The 17,612-nt window shown below is 44.0% G+C and overlaps 1 protein-coding gene across 2 annotated transcripts in view; it reads right to left on the bottom strand.

Moving 5' to 3' along the window:
* Tjp2 (tight junction protein 2) overlaps window positions 1–17,612 on the bottom strand; it is a 120,444-nt gene that overhangs the window by 76,583 nt on the left and 26,249 nt on the right. The gene's annotated exons all lie outside the window — the stretch shown is intronic.

The raw sequence follows: 17,612 nt of genomic DNA on the forward strand, positions 1-17,612 counted from the left end.
TGATCCGACAGGATTTATTCAGAGTCCCCTTGTGCAAGAATCGTGCGAGTTAAATAAACTGTCCTATTATAGGAGCACATCAAGTACAGTAAAAAGCTGATACATTGGTTAAACATGTGATCTGGAGTTAGAAGAGAAAGCGTTGCCCACCGCTGTTCCTCCTTTAAATTGGAGAGCAAACCCCAGCCTCGGCCCACAAATTGATAGGTAAGAGGTAGAAAGGTCTGGAGAGCCCTATGAGGAGATACAGATGCTGGCGGGCTCTCTGCAAAGTGGCTTCACTTCCTGTCTAATCAGAACAAGTTTGGCAGTATATGTGGAAAAACAAGTCTTGCAGATGCTGCCCTCAAAGAGTTATGCTGCTGGCCTCCTTTGGAGTAGGAAGTCCACGCCCCTGAGTAAGCGCTGTGAGTAACATTTCCCACTTTATCTCCAGTCTCCACTGGGACGCGGGCTGGTCTTCCTGACGGGCGCATTCTATTACCCTCCTGATCTAAGCACCTATTTAAAAATGGTTCCCCAAATTAGGTGGTGCTGGCTCACAGTGGTAATGACGGCACTTGTGAGCCGGTCACACCTTACTTTCATGAGCTTATTACGTCAACAAAGCATCAACAAAGGAAGGGTCCAGAGCGTAGCAATTACACCTGTTAAATGACTACCTTTTCCTCCCTAGACCGGGGCTGTCCGATTTGAGCAGCCCACGCCACCTGCCTTTATTTACATTTCACTTTCAGTTACCTAAAATGAGAGGCAATGAACATTTCAGTTTCTCAGTCATCCTACCTACATTTCCAGGGCTGACAACCACATGTGCCTAATGAACACAGGGACAGAGTATTTCCATCGTGACTAATGATGAGAAATTTATATGCCATAATACCAATTCTTTTAACATAACACCTGAAAGTAAGCATCTATAAACTGTTGAAAACTTAATTCAATTGCTACACTTTTTTTTCTTTTCCTTTTTTGGGGGGTGGGGTGCGGATGGATTTGGAGACAGAGTTTCTCTGCGTAACCCTGGCTGTCCTGGAGCTCACTTTGTAGATCAGATTGGCCTCGAACTCACAGAGATCTGCCTGCCTCTGGAGTGCTGGGGTTAAAGGCATACCACTACCTGCCAGCTGCTACACAGGCTTTGTGATGGCAGTATAAGCCATACAACTCTGATACGTGCAACAAGCTCTTGCTATGTAGCCCAGGCTACCCTCAACCTAGAGATTTGCCTGCCTGAAGCTTTGAAATGCTGGGATTACAAGGCATACAACCACCATATCTGGCCCTAAATTAATTCCACTCTTTTGAGAAGCAATGTACTTCATAGTGAAACAATATTTCAAACCCACTCCTGGAATTTGTTTAACCTCTTTTTGTTTTTTTTTTTTTCCTTTTGGGATAGGGTCTCACTATGCAGATCAGGCTAGCCTTCCTCCCGCCTCAGGGAGTCCACAACAGACGTCAGCAAGCAGGGGAAAAATGGAAGTTCTTCCCTACTAATAGGGGAGGATGGGGTTCAGGGAAATCTCCCCAGAGATAGCTTACTAATACAAGCTAAGAAGTAAGGATGCACTTGTCAGACAAAATCAAAGGAAAAGGTCTTCTCCGTGAAAATAATAGCATGCAGAAACAAAGAATCTGGCCCCAGCAGCCTTTCCCTGAGGGTAGGTACCCTGACGTGAAGTGGTCCAGGTCAGCAGGTGCTGAGCACCCTTACAAAAGTGGGAGGGATTGTTAGCATTTTAGGTAGATCTCTGTTGTCTTCTGGAGAGATAGGGTTGGTTGGCAGTTAGGATCTGGGGAATAGTGGTCAGAGTTTAATCTGCATCTTCTACCATTGTGGGGAAGCCAGTGAAATATGATGTGGTTCTAAAGTCAGCCAGCATTAGATAAAAGGAAGCCAGATTCCAAAGAAACTGAGGAAGTGGATCAGTTGGCTGGACGACCTAGCAGTTGTGAGTGACCAGAGGGAAGTGCGTCCAGCATGACTGTCAGGTTTGTGGCATACTTACTTACGTAGACATTCCTTTGACCACAGAGGAGAATTCAGGAGAGGGAGTTTACCTTGGGAGGGGCCTGAGGAAGAATAATGAATGAGTTTAGTGAGACACAACCGTCATGAGCGATGTGTCACCCAGGTGGAGATGCTCAGTAATTCAACATTGACCAAGTGTCAACTACAGGAGGGATTAATGAGCACCAGGACAGAGAAGTCTGGGAGTCATCACTGAGTTGTGAAAGTTGACATCATGAGAAGGGATGAGTCTATTCAGACAAGGTGTAGTTAGAGGCAAGGCTGGACCAAAGACAGGACCTGCCTATGAGAATGCCAGTGTGCAGGGAGGCTCAGGACTCTGCAGGACAGAGCAGAGCAAGCCTGAAAGGGCGGAAGAAACTTTCTGAGGAAGAACGGGCGAAAAGTCATGGGAAGAGTGAGTTTTAAGAAAGGGAACGTAGCCAATAAGACAGAGCTGTGAGGAAGTCAAACTGCCTGGGGCCGGGCTGTAGTGGTACACTCCTTTAATCCCAGCACTCAGGAGGCAGAGCCAGGTGGATCTCTGTGAGTTCGAGGCTAGCATGGTCCAACAGGACAGGCACCAAAACTACACAGAGAAACCCTGTCTCAGAGGGGGGAAAAAAAAAGAGAACTGCCTGGGACTGGAGATGTAGCTCCATTAGTAGAATGCTTAGCCAGTATGCACAAAGTCCTGAGTTTGAGCCCCAGCACAACATAAACAGTGTGGTGGCACACTCAGGAGCTTCACGTGAAGGGGGGGGGGGGGGGCGGTTAACAACATAATGCGTTGAAGGCCAGCCTGGGCTATATGACATCATCTGTCTTTCAAAGAAAAAACAAAACAAAAAACTGACTCTGAAGCTAATTGCTTCGCAGAGACCCACTGCTAATACTGGCCAAAGCTGTTCCAGTCTGAAGATCCATCACTTCACCAGGTGTCTGTTCCCATCTATGTCCAGTGACAAAGCACTAGTAAGTCCTACCTAATGGAAAGCAAGCCTAGCACTAGCTGAAGGGGTTAAACGCTCCCACTTTCACAACTGAATTTAGGTGCCAGTTCTCTGAGAAGGGCAAATAGGTGTCTTTTCCAGCAAAGGGCCATTTATCTACAAGGCCCTACATTCAGGGTGGAGGGAGAGAACGAACACAGAGGGTCTAAGTCAGCCTCACAGTGTCTCAAGGACACACCCAGCAGCCCCTTCTGAGTCATGTCTCAGCTTGTGCAGATATGTCCAAAAATAATGAGACTAAACCTCAGCCAATTAAAAATATACTAATGTAACTGCTGCTTGCTTAACCAAATATGAAGGTGACCCTGAAACTCCCCTTAGCTGTGCTTAAAAGAAACCTGCACACCCCTCTCAGGGTCGTCACCATTTTGCACAGGTGAAGGACCCCACATGCATGTGGTCTAATAAACGCTCTTGGTTCTTGCACACTGTTTGAGTCCGGGGTCTTCTTCCTTCAGTGTTTCCTTGGAACCTACATAGTGATCTATGTCTATAACCCCAGCACTAAGGCAGGAGAATCTTGAGTTACAGGCCAGCCTCAACTTCCCTAGAAAGATCTACCTCAATGGAAAAAAAAAAAAAAGCAAAACAAAACAAAAATATAAACATCAACACATAAATAAGTCAGGCCTATAATCCCAAGTACTTATCTACTTGAGTAGTGGGGAGCTGTTCAAGGTCATGACCTGCCTGGACAATAGAGTTATTTCAAGGCTAACTTGAGCAATTTAGTAAGACACTATCTCAAAATAAAAAATAAGAAAAGAACCAGGGATATAGCCCAGTGGTAGAATGCTTGCCTAGCATGTGTGAGGCCAAGTTCAATCTCCAGTATAAACAACAATAAAAGGTTAACTACAAGAGAAAACTTACATACAGCAAGGAGAATAATGACAATGTTAACTGTCAATGAAAATGAACACAAGTTTTATCTAACCCTATCTAACCTGTGATGACAATTAATAAAGCATGAAAATACATTTTAAAAAATCAGTAAGTATATAGGGAAAATGTTTTGATGACAGCATTGTGAATAGAATGTTTCTTTTAAAATTATAGTCAATGTTTCTGCAGTTTGTAAATTACAATGTATAAGGTTTCTGAACTAGATTAGTTGAAACAACTCAGTCTCAGCACCCTGGAGGTGGTTATCTCAGAGTTACGAGCCAGCCTGGTCTACACAGTAAGTTCCAATCCGGCCAGAACTACACAGTAAGACTCTGTTTTCAAATAAATAAAATAAAACACCTAAGTTAGACAAACTAAATGCATTTAGTCAGATTTCTTGCAGAATACTAAGATTTGCTCACCAGGCGGAGAGAGGAACCTATCTAAACAGGAAATCAAGGTACAGGCTTTAGTAGGAACGTCTCCAAGTCACGCTCTGCCTGAACTACACAGCCAGTTCCAGGACAGCCTGGACAAAAAAAAAAAAAAGTGGGTGGAGGGCAGGACTAAGTGCTTGCCTTGTGTGTTTGAGCAGCTATCCCAGCCGTTAAGAAAAGTTAAGATCTGAGATCTTTATAAAGAAATAGTCTCTCCCACCCCATCCCTTCTCCTCCCCCCCATACATACAGATACATATGTATCTGTGTGTGTGTGTGTGTGTGTGTGTGTGTGTGTCTGTCTGTCTGTCTGTCTGTCTGTCTGTCTGTCTGTGTGTGTGTGCCCGCTAGCAAGCAACATGGTTACAAAGTTTCTTCAGTTGGGAGCAATATAAACTCACACTGAAAAGTCTCCAGGCTACTTGCTACACCTGAGATAGACTGGAACCACACAGACCCACCCCCTCCACAAACATTTCTTAAAGGCCTACCTTACTCCCTAGGGTAGGCAGAGAGAGATAAAGACAGCATGTAACAGGGAGCTACCCACAGCCTGAGGAAGAGAAAGATAGACACAAAAAAGATGACAAGTCAAAAGAAACCCCATGTGACCCCGATACTTCTCATAAGGAAGAGGTGCTTCCTTTACCTTCCTGGTGACCACAGCTTCTCCCCTGCACCTCCCTGCACCTCCTCACTCCTAACATTAGTTCTAGATAACCACCATCCCGCCTTGCAGGCCGGCTCCTTACACCACTCCACTGCCCTCCCCAAAGCTACTGCAGGAGAGGAGGAGGGGCGCCTCAACCCCTGCTCCACCCTTGGCTTCACCTTAGCTGTCACACACTGGTCCTTTCACCCCCAAAGCGGTTAGACTACTCCTCTTTGGTCCTTTTTTTTTTCTTTTTGGGGGGAGGGGGCGCTGGTGACTGGCTATCTAGCTTTCCAAATCTTACATTACTAAAGCACTGCTCACTTGAATGTGGAACTTCAAGTGCCACACATTCCTGCCCACCCTGGTAGAATTATGATTTATGTCTCTCCTAGATCTTCCCTGTGCTGGAGACAGAGCCTGGAGCCTCACGAGCACACGCATACTAAACATGCAACGTGACCACAGAGCTCCATCCTCGGGTCCTAAAAACAGACTTTAGAATTGTGTGGGCCTCATTCAAACTGACATCGGAGATGAACAGAAATGGGCACAGCCCCAGCACAAGGAATCATGAAGTATTTTATATTTCTGCAAATATGAGCAAAATACAATTATGTACTACATGCATCAGTGATAGCCTTTATTTCACAAACTACCAAAATTTTAAGAAAAATTTAAAAAGAGGTGGATAATCAAGAAAGTAAATAAGTTTAGATATTATAACCCATGGTAAATACCAGGCAAACCAGAGGAGGAAGGGTAATGGTCTAATTCCCAGAGTCATGCCATTATATCATTTATGATGGTCTACCTTCAACAAAAACCTCAGAATTTTTAAGATTTTATTTCTATTTACATGTGTGTGATGTAAATATGGTGCCCTCAGAGGCCAGAAAAGGGGCCTGGATCCCCTGGAGCTGGAGTTAAAGGTGGCTGTGGGCCCTCTGACACACCCTCTATAAGAACAGTATGTACTCTTAACTGCTGGGCCCCAAGCCCTGCAATTGTAAATAATTACTCCTAGAATCTAAAAGTATGGTATCTATAGAGTGGTAATAAATGCTCTCTATGGGCTGGACAGATGGCTCAGTGGTTAAGAGCATTTGTTGCTCTTGAGGGGACAGGAGTTCAACTCCCAGCACCCATATGGTGACTTATAACCATCCATAACTACAGTTCCAGGGGACCTGATGCTGTCGTCTGATCGCCAAAGGCAGCCACATCGTACACATACACACATACAGGCAAAACACTCATACACATAAAATAAAATTTAAAAATCTTATTAAAAATATGTAGCTAGGCATGGCGGCACATGCCTTTAATCCCAGCATTCTGGAAATTGAGGCCAACCATGTCTACAGAGTGAGTTCCAGGAGAGCCAAAGCTACACAGAGAAACCCTGTCTCGAAAAAAAACAAAACAAAACAAAAAAAAGAAGAAGAAAGAAAGAAAAATGCTGTTCATGCATCTATCTATACAATTCACCGACGGTTCCAAAGTTAGTTAGATTTTCTTATGCTCATACACACTTTCATTATACAAAATCAATTTTATGGTCATTAAGTCATCTACCATGATTATAAATATGCCAATTTAAAAAAATGGCTCTGGAAATATGACAGTGTGGCAAAGTTTACTTTAATTCTGAGTCATAGGGTCATAAAGCCTGCAGAGAGCAGTTTATTTGCAGGCTCTCAACACAGCACTTAGAAGCATGTAAGCTAACTGTGAGCACATTATAAACTACTAGAAAGTTCTCAGACTTCCATCTTTTGACCAATGAAAGACCATTGGTTTACCTTTGCAAACAGTGTTTCTGCACAAGGTAATTTGCAGCTGCCTGCCTTCAAGATTGTTCTCGTGCCATTATACAGGGAAAGAGCAGAAAGCTGTCTAGATATTTCAGAGTCCCAAAAATCAATGCAATTTTCACCCAGGAACATTTTTCTGATCAATAAATTAAGAGCATTACACTGTGTAATAGTTGCTATGGACAACTTGCATTTCTGTTAAATTTTTCCACCATTGAGTTCTGTAAAAATGATTGAGTAAACACTCACTAAAAAGCATTTCAAAGCTCAGAAAAGCAAGGACATTTTTTTTCTTTTTTTAAAAAATATTTATTGATCTGCATGTGTGTGCATGTGCACACATGGTTATGCATGCCACAGCATAGGTGTAGAGGTCAGAGGACATCTTGCAGGAGTCTGTTCTGTTCTTTCCATCTACCACGTGGGTCCTATAAGTCCAACCAGGTTGTCAGGCTTGGTCGCCAGATCCTCCACCAGAAGAACCATCTCACTAGCCCAAGAAACTTTTAAAGATCATCTAAGACCTACCTAACAACCACCTCTGAAATTAGATAAATATTCTAGACATATACCCAAACAGAAGGTTACATGGATGACTATCCAGAAAGAAGAATAAGTTTAACAAAAATAGGAATATACTATTTTACTTAAAACTAGTAAATAAAATTTTATTTGATGCTGATAGTAAAAAAAAAAAAAAAAAAAGGCTAAGTGAGGGCCACGGTTATAGCTCACTAGAAGTATTGTATGAAGCCTGGGTTCGGTCCCTACGCTGAAGGCAGTGTCGTGCAGAGGGGGGTGGGGACACCAGACCCACATAACAAATTGAGGGGGGACATAAAAACCATGACCCACCACCACCACTAAATTTGAACAAAGCACCAACAATAAATGCTTCTTCAACATGATGAAGAATCCTCAAAACTCTCATCAAAAGAATAAAGAAAGGGATCCTACACACAGTTTTGCAGTGGTAAATTTTCAAAGATACTTTGGAAATTAATAAAGAAATCAAAATGGAAAACATTGTGATACTATTTTTTTTAAGATTACATGCTTTTTATTGTACAAAGTCTCTCTTCTCAAAACCTGCCTCTTCACTGTCTCCCTGAATCCAGCCTCCCATCCAATTCTCCCAGCAGCCAAGATGATCTTTTTTAATCAGGAAAATGAGATCCTGTTGCTTTTTGTGTTTAAACTCTTTGAGGCCACCAGGCACTCAAAAGGTCACCAATCCAAACTTAGATTTAAGTGTTACCCTTAGGGGATAGGGAGATGGCTTGATGGAGAAAGTGCTTGCCACACAAGCATGAAGACAAGATTTCAGATCCCTTGTACCCACAAAGATGTGGTGGCCCACCTGTAACCCCAGCACAGAGGTGGAGAGAGGATCCCCTGGGCAAGCTGACTAACCACGCTGAATCAGCAAGCTCTGAGCCTAATATGAAACATCTCAGTAAGTAAAGTAGAAAATAGTCAAGAATGAGACCTGACATTAACCTCTGTCCTACATACACACCTGCATACATACACATACAAATAGACACACATGCATACATATACATACACACCTATATATACACACACACACCTGCATGCATATACAGACACCTGCATACATACACAAATACACAGACACACCTGCATACATACATATATATGCTTGCAAACATACACATACAAATACACATACACACCTGCATAGATACATACACACACATACAAATACACACACACAATACATACATATACATACCTGCAAACATACACATACAGACACATATACACACACACACCTTCATACATATACATACAAATACACACCTGCATAGATTACATACACATACACCTGCATAGATACACACACACACACACACACACACACACACACACACCTGCACACATATACATACAAATACACATATACACATGCATACACATGGACATGGGGGTTAAAAAAAAAAAAGTAAGATCCTCATAATGGAATGGATTCATCCCCACACCTTTAGGAAATACTATACTAAAAAATGAAGTCTCTTCCAGCCAGGAAAAGGTGCAGGTCTTCCTCAAGACCTAAATCTGGGGGACTGAAGAGATAGCTCAGCGGTTATAAACACTGGCTACTCTTCCAGAGGACTGGGGTTCAATTCCCAGCACCCACATGGCAGCTTACAACCATCTGTAACTCCTGTGGCAGGGGATCTAACACCCTTCTCTAGCCTCTGAGGGCACCACACACACATGATGGACAGACAGACATGCAGACAAAACACACAAACACACAAACTAATAAAATTAAACTAAAACTTAAAAAAAAAAAAAAGAACTGAATCATCCAGCGTGTTGATCTGGACTGCCTAGTCTCCAGAACTGTGAGAAATGAGCACCGGTGTTTTGAATCCCCCACTCCCAGCGTACAGCATTTTGCTGCAGTGGTTAGACCTCAGACAGCCTCCAAGGTCGGCTGAGGTGACCCCACCTTCCCCAACCTTGCGGGCTAAGCAGTCTCACAAGCTCTCTGCCAGCAGTCACATCCGAGTTCTTTGTGGCTGTGGCTTGGCGAGGCTGCCTCCATCATTCCTGCCCCAGAATCTTCACTGGCCCTCTTCTCCTGCCTAGATTTGTTTGTTTTCTCTTTTCTTCTTCCAGTTTGTGTTTGGGGAACAAGGTCTTTGTAACCCAGACTGGTTTACAACTTGGGATCTTCCTTCCTCAGGCCCATGTTTACACACGGGCATGGGCTTCCTGCTTAGATTCCTTTCTCTACCTGAAGTAGGAAGCACCCAATTGAGGGAGGGAAGCCCAGAGAAAAGCTCGAAGTTACAGATACGGCAAGGAAATGGACTCCAAGAAACAAGCCTTTCAGGAACACAGGGCTGGTATGAAAAGGTGCTGGGTGGTCTGGCTAGGGAAAGCTCAGTCTAAGGAGTATAATAGGAAGGCTGGGGCCAAAGAAAGCAAAGCAGCCGATTAGCTATGTCCCTGCCTCTTGAACTTCATTGTTATGGCTGGCAATACAGCACCATGAATGTTATTGCTGCGATGAAAGATGTTACTGTAAGTACAAAGTAGTTAGGCTCACAGGGATCACTTCTTGGCAGATGGCACTTCCCACTTACTGCCTTCTCCTCTGCCTGCCCAGAGCAAACACCCCTGCCACAGCATCCTCTGCTTGGTGTTTAAGGACCGGTAATATTTCTGAGTATGATGAGTTTAGTTGACCTCCCAAGTGACCAAAAAATTGGCTCTGCAGTTCAGATTCAACTTTGGCCTGGATGGTTTAAGAGTCTGGGAAGGTGGCCAGCAAGATGGCTCAGTGGGCAAGGCTTACCCTGCTGCCAAGCCTGACAACCTGAGTTCCATCCCGAAGATCTACACATGATAAGAGAGAACAGACTCCTGAAAGTTGTCCTCTGACCACACACATATGTGGCACACATGTGTTCTCTCTCACACATACATACAAACATACGTACATATTTTTAAATCCTCTTTGGAGGCCTGCAGTACTATGTGGGAAGAAATTTTAAGTTGGAAAGATGCAGATAGTCCCATGTGGTCTCTGGCTTTTAGGAGACTTTCAGGGCAAAGTATCATGTTTGTCCAGGTCATAGGCAGAGACCAAGATAGTACTCAGCCTTGCCTAAGGTCTTGGGCCAGAGCTTGACCCAACTCCAGTTGAGCCAGCTGTTCTCTCTTTCTTTCTTATTTATTTTCTGACTGTCTGTCTGTCTGTCTGAGATAGAGTTTCTCTGTGCAGTTCTGGGACTCACTCTGTAAACCAAGCTGACCTTGAACTCACAGAGAGCCACCAGCCTCTGCCTCCTGAGTGCTATTTTCTTTATATAAGCTGCCTTGGTGATAATGTCTCTTCACAGCAATAGAAAAGTAACTGAGACAAGTATGTTTACTTGTGTACACATACACTTGGCTATCAATTAATTACTACTTTTATGTACATGGTCAATGTTTAGTTGCTCAAACCCTACAACGGATCACCAAAGGCAGCAAAACGAAAGCCTATAATCCCAACACTTTGGAGACTGAGGCAGGAGGGTAAGGTGTTTGAAGTCTACCTACAAGTTCCAGGTCACCCAGGGCTACATAAAGAGACTGTGTCCAAAGTCCAAGAGTATCAGTGAAACATTTCATAAAAGATCCAGTTAAAAAGGAAACAAAATAAAAATAAACAAGCTAACAAACAAAAATTAGGCCTGGGGCTGGGAACACAGCTCAGTGGTACAGACCAGTAACAGGGGGAAAGAAGTAACAAAATGTCACTTCTGCTCTAGGTTACTGGAAGAGCACTCTCCAGCCAGGTATCTCTGAATCCAGAAGCATGATACTGAGCCCACTTTATACACCCAGGTGTACAGAAGCTCTTCTGTGATCTGTGCTGCACAGAAGATCTTAGAGGGCTGGACGTAGCTAGTGCCTTTACTCCCAGCACTCAGGAGGCAGAGGCAGGTGGGAGTCTGTGAGTTCAAGGCCACCCTGGTCTACCCAGTGAATTCTGGGATAGCCAAGACTACATGGTGAGACCTGTCTCGAAAATAACTGCCCCTCAAAAAAAGAATTATCAGAGGATTAGAGGATTAGCTCAGTGCTGTCACATGTGCTTATTAGCATGTGGTAGGCCCTGAGTTCAATACTACCACCACTCCAAAATAAAAGATGTTAAAAACCAAGAATGTTACTAGGCAGTGATGGCACATGCCTTTAATCCCAGCACTCAGGAGCCAGACAGGTGGGTGGATCTCTGTGAGTTCAAGGCCAGCCTGGTCTACAAAGTGAGTTCCAGGACAGCCAAGGCTACATAATGAAATCCTGTCTTGAAGAAAAAGAAAAAAACAAAAGCAAAAACAAAAAACCAAGAATGTTGCTTGACTGTCTTTACATAGAGCATCAATCATCTGTAAGAAGACACCCCAACACATCATTCTTTAAAGTTGGTTTTTGAACTGGTTTAGGGACCATCAAGATGGTCAGCAGGTAGAATATGAGAAGCTGTAGCTGGAGTTTTCTTGTGTCTACCTGGTCCTGCAGCCGCTCAGACCCAAGTAAACACACAGAGGCTTACATTACGTATAGACCTTATGGCCATGGCAGGCTTCTTGCTATCTAGTTCTTAAATCTTAAATTAACCCATTTCTATTAACCTATAAATTGCCACGTGGCTCATGGCTTACTGATACTTTACATCTTGCTTCTCATGGCGACAGCTATACTATACTATACTTCCTGCCTGGCTACTGGCCAATCAGCATTTTATTTATCAATCAATCAGAGCAACACATTCACAGCCTACAGAAAGACATCCCTAGCAAGAAGTCTGCACAAGCTTGATGACCTGAGTTTGCTGTAAAGGTGGAAGGAAAAAGCCAAATGATTCCACTGAGTTGGTGTGACTCCCACATGTGAACACACATTAATAATAGTAAATAAAAATTTTAAATATGGAAAAATAAAACTAGCATGAAAACCTAGAAAAAAGATGGATGAAACTCCTCAAAGTTATTTTAGCACAGATGGTATAGAAGCCAACAGTTTTGAGAATCAGGCATCGAGCCAGGTGGTGGTGGTGCACGCCTTTAATCCCAGCACTCGGGAGGCAGAGGCAGGTGGATCTTTGTGAGTTCGAGGCCAGCCTGGGCTACCAAGTGAGTTCCAGGAAAGGTGCAAAGCTACACAGAGAAACCCTGTCTCAAAAAACCAAAAAAAAAAAAAAAAAAAGAATCAGGCATCAGTCAGGCATGGTGGTGCACACCTTGAATTCCAGCACTTGGGAGGCAGAGGCAGGTGGATTCCTGTGAGTTCCAGCCTGGTCTACAAAGTGAGTTCCAGCCTGGTCTACAAAGTGAGTTCCAGTACAGCCAGGACTGTTACACAGAGGAACCGTCTTTCAAAAAACCAAAACCAAACAAACAGAAATGATGGAAAAAGAAATCTCAAATCTAATATTATTTATTTAATAAGCTTAAATAATTTACTAGATATTTTACTTATAATTATATTTTTAAATTTTTATGTGTATGGATGCTTTATCAGCATGAATATCTGTGTACTAGGTGTTTGCCTGCTGCCAGTGGAGTCCAGAAAAAAACATAATATGTCCTGGAACTGGGGTTACAGATGGCAATGAGCCAACACGTAGGTGCCAGGAATAAAACTTGGGTCATCTAGAAGAGCAGCCAATGCTCTTAACTGCTGAGCCACCTCTCTGGTTCATAACTGTATTTTTATATAATTATAGTATCTCATAATTTGATACTTACATTGTTAATATATTTCATAAACATTAGTATTATAATAAAGCCAAACTCATATTACCTCCAGATTGACAGCTGCCATCTACCGTGGTCACCATTGAGGGCACACATCATATCCTGGCCCCATGCAGACTTCCCTGAGCTACAGGCAAGCACTGATTCTTGGTCACTCACAGCTACTGACAAGCTGACAAGGCTGCCCTGTGTCCTCACTACAGAGTAAGCAAAGCCAGCCTCAGACACCTGCCCTCTGCTGAGCCCTCTTGTCCCTCATCTGCTTTTTGTGACTTCATGCCAGCTGGGAAAGCTAACCTTTTGTAAAAAGAAGTGTGTCCCATTTGCATCCTATTTTTATCAGAGGTCCCTTCTCGCTCCCTACTTCTCCCTGTGTGTATTTAAGTGGAATAAATGGTGATTGGGATGCCTGGTCTGGGTGCCTCTGCCCCAGGACATCTGGGAGAGCTTGCTTGGCCATGTTCTCATGTTCTCAGAGGCTGACTGCACCAAGCTACTCCCACACTCCTGGAGTAAGCAGGATGAGAGATATAAGTTGAAAAGCGTGCAAGACGGCAAATCAAAGCCTTCCCGCACCAGGATGTGTGGCCCAGGTTAAAACATACAAATGAATCTCTCTTTTTTTTGCAGACAGGTTCTCATTATGTAGCCCAGGCTGGCCTCAGACTCACAGTGATCCTCCTTCTGCTTGATGAGTTTGCAGACATGTATCATCACTGACTTCAGTAGTGAAAAGTTTACTCAAGTTCCGGAACACATGTGACCTTTCCTGCCTCTCAAGCTATGATCTAGTTCTTTGTCTGTAAAGCATTTGGGGACTTAGTCTTGCACAAGCTTCAGCACAAGAGTGGAGAAAGGCACTCGGGAGTCAGATATGACACACCCAAGAGTATCTCTAAGAGAGTTGAAAAAAATAACACAAACTCAAGTGTGGGTCCCAGCTAATCAAGGGAGAGTCCTTGACCTGTGTATTTGTGGTTGTTGTTTTGGTTTTTTTTGTTGTTGTTTTTTTCAAGACAGTGTTTATGTAATAGTCCTGGCTGTCCTGGAACTCTGTAGACCAGGCTGTCCTGGAACTCAGAGATCCGCCTTCCTCTGCCTCTTAAGTGCTGGGATCAAAGGCGTGCGCCAGCATGCCTGGCTGATCTGTGTTTTAAATAAACTAACCAAGGGTGATCTCCAAGACATCTCCAAGATCCTTGAGATGTACATTCAGAAAGCAGTCTAGCTGTTATCCTGGCAGTCTATTTCTCACATATCCTTCTCTTCCCTATGTGGTTTGGCACTAACACATCAAAGAGCAGGAGCTGACTTGCTTTCAGAAGCCTGGCTGCTGTGAGGAAAGCTTGCCAGTCACAGATACAAAAATCAGAACAGTGAAGGACTTCCCAGGATGGTCCTGCTAGAGTCCGGAAGAGCATCTCTACAGCATGCAGTGCTAGTTCTGAACCCTCGACCATAGTATGCTTGTTGTGTCCAAACACACACACACACACATGCTGTGGATATCGCTCTGTGTAAATAAAGTTCTGATTGGCCAGTGGCCAGGCAGGAAGTATAGGCGGGACAAGAGAGAAGAGAATTCTGGGAGGTGGAAGGCGGGGTAGAAAAAAGACACCGCCAGCCGCCGCCATGACAAGATGTAAGGTACTGGTAAGCCACGAGCCATGTGGCAAAGTATAGATTAATAGAAATGGGTTAATTTAAGATAGAATAAGTAGATAATAAGAAGCCTGCCACGGCCATACAGTTTCTAAAAAATGTAAGTTTCTGTGTGTTTACTTGGTTGGTTTTGAGCATCTATGGGCCTGGCCGGTGAGAGAGATTTGTCCTGACTGTGGGCCAGGCGAAAACTCCAAACACACACACACACACACACACACACACACACACACACACACACACTGGGTGTGATGGCATTAGGAGGTGGCATTTCAGGGGTGATTAGGTTATGGGGACTCTACCTTCAGAACTAATTTTCTTGTGAAAGAGGCTCCCCACTGAGTGGCAGCACACATCTGTCAATCCCTGCACTCAGGAGGCAGAAACAGGTGGACCACTAGCAGTTCAAAGCCAGCCTGTCCTACAACACGAGAGTTCCAGATCAGTCAAGAGGACATTGTGAGGCCCTGTCCCAAAACACATAAAGGGTGGTGACACACTCCTTCAGTCCCGGTACTCAGGAGGCAGAAGCAGGCAGATCTTGGTGAGTCTGAGGTGACATACTGAGAGCTCTGTTTCAAAAAATGAAACAACTGAACAAAAAAGGCTCTCAACAGAACAGTGAGAAGAAGGCATGTAATGAAAGGCCATTGTAAGGGAAACAAGCCCCCCCCCCCACTAGCTCTGCTAATTACAGATTCAGTGGGAAATACTGCACTCTGCCCCCACGCCCCATATCAGAAAAGTTAGCCCACCATGATGTGCTAACAGGATGCTTGCCAAATAACCCCTGGGGTTGTGTTTGCAAGATAAATTGCTTAAGAAGAATGCTTGCCAAATAACCCCTTGCTAGATAAGCTTGGAATTCGTTTACCTACCCAGACTCTGAGAAAAGACCGTGGAGACATCTGGCGTCTAGATGTCTACACTCTGGGTGACCCCACTCCCCTGCCCTGGTAGAACTGCCTCATAAAAGTCCTATGAGCCTTAAACTCGGGGTCACCAGCTACTCCTCGCGCTGGTGCCCCACGAGCTCGTGCTAAAAATAAAGCTTCATTTGTGACCCGATATCGGAGTGAAGCTCTCTGTTTTGTACGCCGACCCTAACAATATGAAGAAGGGTCCTTCACCAGATGCGAAATATACGGGTGACTTGATATTGATTCTGTGGGCTGGAGTGTTTGCCTTAGAGTCACAAGACCCTGAGTTTAATACACACACACACACACACACACACACACACACACACACACACACACAGGGAGAGAGAGAGAGAGAGAGAGAGAGAGAGAGAGAGAGAGAGAGATTTGATGTTTTAAAAGTTACTCAGCTCCAGTTCTTCTGTTACAGCATCTCAGAGGACTGAGACATTCTGCCGTAGTCTACGCTGTCCTCCCAATCATTTGACTAAATTAGCGGATCCCACCTAGACCTCTAGTTTCAGAAAAAGCACTTCTGCCATCTGGATAAGCAAATTTCCTCACACTTGAGACCTTTCAGAACTCTATACAGAACATCCCAACAAGCCAACAAACCTACTCATAACCCCATGGATTCAGTGGATGAGACCTCCCCTGCTTCAAGCGTGCTCTTTGGGTCTAAATATAAAATGTCCACCACAGTTTCATGTATTAAAGACTAGGTCTCTAGATGTGAGAGATGCTAGAAGCTAGAGGTAGGGCCTGGCTGTAGGAAGCTGGTGATGAGGCATGTCCTTATGACCCCATCTTGTCTTGTGTCCTTCCTATCTCTCTCTGTGCTTCCTGGCTGCTGTGAAGTGAACAGCCTCTGCACAATGCACAACTTCCCCACCGACCCAGAAATATGGAGCAGGATGACCGTGGACTAAAAACGCTGAAAATGTAAGCCAGAATCAGTTTTCTTTTCCTTCTTTAGCTATCTATGTCGAACTTCTTGTCATAGAATCAAAAATCCCACTAAAGCAATCTCAGGCCACCAGACTCCAAGCAAGGTCTAGGAATGTGCCTGGTCCTCGATGATGGTTAAGTCATCCATTTCCAGATGACTTTGCCTTGAATCTGAGGTTCACAGGCATTAAGACCTGTATCTAAGACCATACAATAAGAAAGCCACAGCCTGGGCTTTGCAGCTATCTGCCATTCCAGAGCACGCAGTCACACACCACTCAACTCTAATTCTCCAAACAGGCAGGAGATGCCAGCTGAAGCAGGTGGAATTATGAACCAAGTGCATGAAGAAAAGTCCAACCCCATCTGGGCCAGCCACACATGGGCTACAACAGAGGCTAAACCCCAAGTCCAACCCCATCCAGGCCAGCCATAGATGAGCTACATCAGAGGCTAAACCCCTAAGGACAAATACACCAAGCATCTGTTGACATAAAACCTAATATCTTGTAAATCTTGTATAATTCATCCTTATAAGTGAGTAGCAAACTGTAATACTCGCTCTGAGCTCCTCACTAAAACTGAGTACAAAAATCTCTCTTTAGAAGCCAGTCTGCTCTTTTTTTTCAATAGTCTCCCAAGCGCCTCCCATTATTACATAATTTGGCTTTATCAATGATGATGAACCACATTTGTGACCTGCCAACATGATCTCCAACCTCAGACACCAGGCACACCAAATGCTATGAGTTTATTTTGAATCGTAAGAGAGCTCCACACACGCCAAGAAAATACAGCACCCAACCCTGGTGAGACGCGACAAGTGCTTTTCTCCTCATTTGCTTTTTACCCTAGAACGGGGATTGAACCTAAGGCCTGAGCTACAGCTCAGATACCACACTTCAGTCTTCACTCAGTGAATAAGATATCACCATCAAATTTCTCTAGAAAACATACATACACATACCCGGCAACCT

Source organism: Onychomys torridus, chromosome 1 (assembly GCF_903995425.1).
Source record: "Onychomys torridus chromosome 1, mOncTor1.1, whole genome shotgun sequence".
Classification (NCBI taxonomy): domain Eukaryota; kingdom Metazoa; phylum Chordata; class Mammalia; order Rodentia; family Cricetidae; genus Onychomys; species Onychomys torridus.